A 4,398-nucleotide genomic window follows, 5' to 3' on the forward strand; every position below is an offset into this window, starting at 1 on the left:
ATCATCAACAAGGTGCTGAACACCTTGAAAACCAGGGTAGCAGTTACAGCATTGGAGTGGAGTGATGAGCAGGGCCAGAGACAAAAGAGAGAGGAGCAATGGACATCACTTTTCCCTTTGCATAGTAGGTTACATTCCAGCTATACAAAATACATACATACATACATACATACATACATACATACATACATACACCTCTCTCTATCCAGGCAAGCAAGAGGCATTATTACAGTCCAAGGACACATTACACCCAGGCAAAGGCACTCAACAAAGGGGCATAGCCAGGCCAGTGATAGGTGTGGCCTAGGGAGAGGGGTGTGGCCTAGAGAGAATTCCAAGGGCCAGTGTTGAGAAGGCCCTGCTCAAATAAACTGATCACCTTTCTTCAAATGGCAGGAGGACCTGGAGCCAGTCAGGTAAGCTCAGGGTGTGACAGAGTACCAGGAAATATTGCCCAGCTTCACAGGCATTTGGAGTTCTTCTATCCATGACCTTTGACTTTCGATCTTTCCTCCCTGGAGATCCTGTCTATGGCATTAGGAAGCCTTCCTTGAAAGATGCCTCTTTTTGTTGCCATCGGAATCAAACATTTCAATCCTGATCAGCCACAGAGACACAGTATGGGGCAGGTGCAAGTGTCAAAAGTCTACTCCTTTTCATTCACTATTCGTGACCAGTCCATGAAGCATTTAGGATAGATGTGTGTGCTTGTGTGTTCTAGAAGTATTGATGTTTCTTCCTTCTGTGGTTCAGAACCAGGGTGCATTCCACACTTCTCTTTATGAATTTTCTTCTCCTCCCCAAAAAGATGAGAAATGATACATTTTAATAGAAATTGCCGACAGAATCCCCACAAGGCTGCACAGATGGCTTTCAGAATTAAAATAAAACACACACAAACAATTGGATCCATTCATCCATATTTCACAGCAATAAGCTGGAGATAGAAAGTATACTGCAAGATGAGGAAAATGTGTGTGTGTTTAGGGGAAAGCGCCATATTCAGCAAATACCCAAACGGAATCCAGGTCAACGCCTTACTTAAAATCCAGGGTGTAATATTCTTGAACATGGCTAGCCAAATCGGGATGACAGATGTAGAGCCTGATACTATGCAAAGCTGCTGTGAGCATGACATAGGATCAAGCTCAAGGGTCCCAGCACCAGCAGAAGTGAAAGCTTTATCCTTGTGGTCCATTTACAGCTGTGTCTACCATGCTGGAGGAGAGAAAGGCATTGATGCTGACCCATCAACAATCCAAGGAAGGGAGTGGAGGCTGGTCTGCTAGGGCAAATTGGTTTAGCAGAGGGCAAACAAACTTGGAAGCTGAATATACTCAGGCCCATCACTGCCTAGTCTGTCTTATTCACACATCACTAAATAAAAATGCACAGGTCCCATTGGTAAAGAATAATAAAAAAAAATACTTACAGTTTCTTCATATGTACAATAGCTTCAGATTGTAAGCCTACATGGCAGGAGCTAGTTTCATGGTCACCTTTTGCAGGAGAGAGAGAGCGAGAACAAGAGGAAGGAGTGATCTGGAGGGTTTAGTGGGAAGCCACAAAGTGTATTTTCGCCAGACTATCTGTTAGTGTTAACCCTGCCTTCTACTGACTGGAAGCATGTAGCTAGTCAATTGCAGCTTGCAATGCAGGCTGTAATTTAATATAAACATGAACATCCACCTGGGAATCCAGCTCCTGGGGGCTGAGCTGTTTTGGGTCCTCTCAGCATCTTTTGAGGTGGAGGAGGTTAAGCATGGAGCTGAGCATAGTGTGGCTCCAGTGGTCAGCTCCTTCTCCTCCTCCTCCACCGCTGAGGGGAAAGAGGGTGGAAGCAGCCTCCCACCAGTTGGAGTGCCAGGAAGAGGAGGAGCTGCTAGCCATTGAAACCACACAGCCACAGTGTTTGGCTCCGTCCCAGGCTCCTTCCAACGTCCTGGTGTCATGTGCGCAACATTGCTCCCCCCATCACCCTCCCAATCTGGTGCTTCCGACATCCACCATATGCGTGCATAATCCATTGGATTGGTGCTACCTTGGGAGATTCCTAATGAATGAGTCAACTTTTCTTTTTTTAAAAATAATATTTATTAAGAGTTTAAAGATTACAAAAAGAAAAAAAAGAATTAAACAAATCAATATAATACAATACAGAAACAAAAACAAAAACACTACGTAGAACATTGAATTAACAAAACAAAACAAAAACAATTAAAAACACTTCCAATCTTTTCAATCTTAGCTTTCATTCACTTGTTTCATTGACTTCCTCACGCCTCCCTTTTTGTATTCCACTTCAATTAACTGTTTCAGCAATTCCTTTCCATCTTCCTCTGTCTTCTGTCCTGTAATTAATCTTAACATATTCTAACCTTGTTTTTTCCCCTTTAATACATTAACAATCTATCTGTACCTAGTTCCTTATAACATTTCTGCCAAAGCCATATAACTTCATTCCACCATTTTTCTAAAGCTCATTAATTTTACAATATTTCTGTAAATAATCTTTAAATTTTTTCCAATCTTCTTCCACCGACTCTTCTCCCTGGTCTCGGATTCTGCCAGTCATTTCTGCCAATTCCATATAGTCCATCAGCTTCATCTGCCATATAGTCCATCAGCTTCATCTGAATTATAACAGGCTCACATATAGTGCATGGTATAGATAGATGATAGATAGATAGATAGATAGATAGATAGATAGATAGATAGAAAAAAATGGCATAGTAGGAAGACTTAGTATATAAATGGGATAGAAAGGTTCTCTTGTGTTTTCTTTTGCTCCCTTCTTTTAAAAGCATGTTCAAATTTAATGTTCAACAAAAGGCATATTCTATTCCATTAAGTATTCATTGAGAGCCTCGTGGGTATTTCTCCCTTCCATGTAACATACTTTGCATGCCCTCACTTTAGAACCTTGAGAGCAATTCCACTCCACAATGCCAAGGACGTCCCTCCAACACATTCCTTTTATATCTGCCGTGTTCTGGATTCTTTTTACAGTTAGCTTTGCATGCTTCTGGATCAGGTCACTTTAAAGGGCTACCTCCCACTGAGGCTCAAATACTGCCACTACTATTACTGCTACTGCCCTTGCTGTTTAAAACTAGACCCACTGCTGCTGGGACAAAGTGGTTCCGCATCTCAGAGGCAACATATAAAGTGTTGGAAATATAATTAAGAAAAGGAGAAATAAGATTAATAGGACAAAATATGGCAAATCACACTGTATGCATTAATTTGGTGCTTTCTGAGCAATTTAAATATCTAATTTGTTAAAATTACCTGCAAGTGTCTGATAATTAAGCACACATGAGTACTATTTAATTTGCCTCTGGCTTAATTTGGAGGCACATCAAATCATGTTTTGTGCTGTATGGGAGATGCTTGACAATCAGCTCATGTTGTTGAGGTGGATGAATAAGTTGCACCCCGGTGACAGAGGATAGTGGAAGTTCCAGGAGGCCTATTATAAGACACAACCAATGCCTTCAAAGTGCTTTGCATTCCTGTTTTCTAGCAGGGATTTCTGGACTCTCCAGTCATAACAGGTGCCACAGTATCACCATGACGTAATCTGCCCTAACCTAATGTGAGTTGGGTGTGAGGTACCATGGTTGTTTCCTTTTCCTTTTTAGTTTGTTTAAGAGAAGGAGGGAGAGAGAAAGAAGAGGAAAAACATATATGGGAAGGGGAGGAAAATTGTATCTGAGTGATGGAGAAAGGATACTGAGGATTTACTGAGTTTTGTGGGTCTTTTTGGAGCCTGGGAAAATGGGACTCTGGAATTCTTCATTACGAAACTGAATTTTGAGAATGATGCAGGCTACAGCCCACAAGTATTGCTTGAGATGTGCAGCTGGACACTTATTTTCTACATATCTGAATTCCCTTCCCAAGGGAAAGCTCAAGTACCACCCAGTATCTAATTCCTCCACAAAGCTCCCTCTTTTTTAAATGCCCCTTCAAAAATGAAACCAACATCCTTTGAAAATAAAGATATGGTAAGTGAGCTACAGGCACTCAGTTTTGACCTTCCTGTGCAAAACATTTTCCTGTGAACTTTTGACCTTCCTGTATGGAAGAGCATCCTCAACAACAACAAAAATGCTAGCTTTAACAACCTCTACTTTCAAAACCCAAGCTTTAGAATCCCAAATCAAAAACTAAGGAGTTGAGTTGTTTCAGTCCTACCACAGACCCCCACAACTTGGTGATGCACCAAGCTGAATGCATCTCAACAACATTGACTTTTGCTTGGTAACCCCAATGCTTCTTCCTTCTCAGGCTGTCAATAATAGCAGTTCTTTTATTTTTTAAAAAATCAAACCATTGCTGAATTGCTACACACAGCTGGTGATCCACTTTCAGCTCTGTGGTTAGCTGCTCTTC

General features: G+C 41.4%; 1 long non-coding RNA gene across 1 annotated transcript; it reads right to left on the bottom strand.

Annotated features, from left to right (window-relative positions):
- Window positions 1-200: 200 nt before the first annotated feature.
- On the bottom strand, window positions 201-2,961 carry LOC309346699. Its single transcript, XR_014158729.1, has 3 exons — window positions 2,900-2,961; window positions 1,433-1,499; window positions 201-796 (listed from the first exon to the last, which is right to left on the bottom strand). It is a non-coding gene; the product is annotated as an uncharacterized lncRNA (long non-coding RNA).
- Window positions 2,962-4,398: the final 1,437 nt, after the last annotated feature.

The sequence above is a fragment of the Podarcis erhardii genome (genome assembly GCF_964252035.2).
Source record: "Podarcis erhardii genome assembly, chromosome: 7".
Lineage (NCBI taxonomy): Eukaryota > Metazoa > Chordata > Lepidosauria > Squamata > Lacertidae > Podarcis > Podarcis erhardii.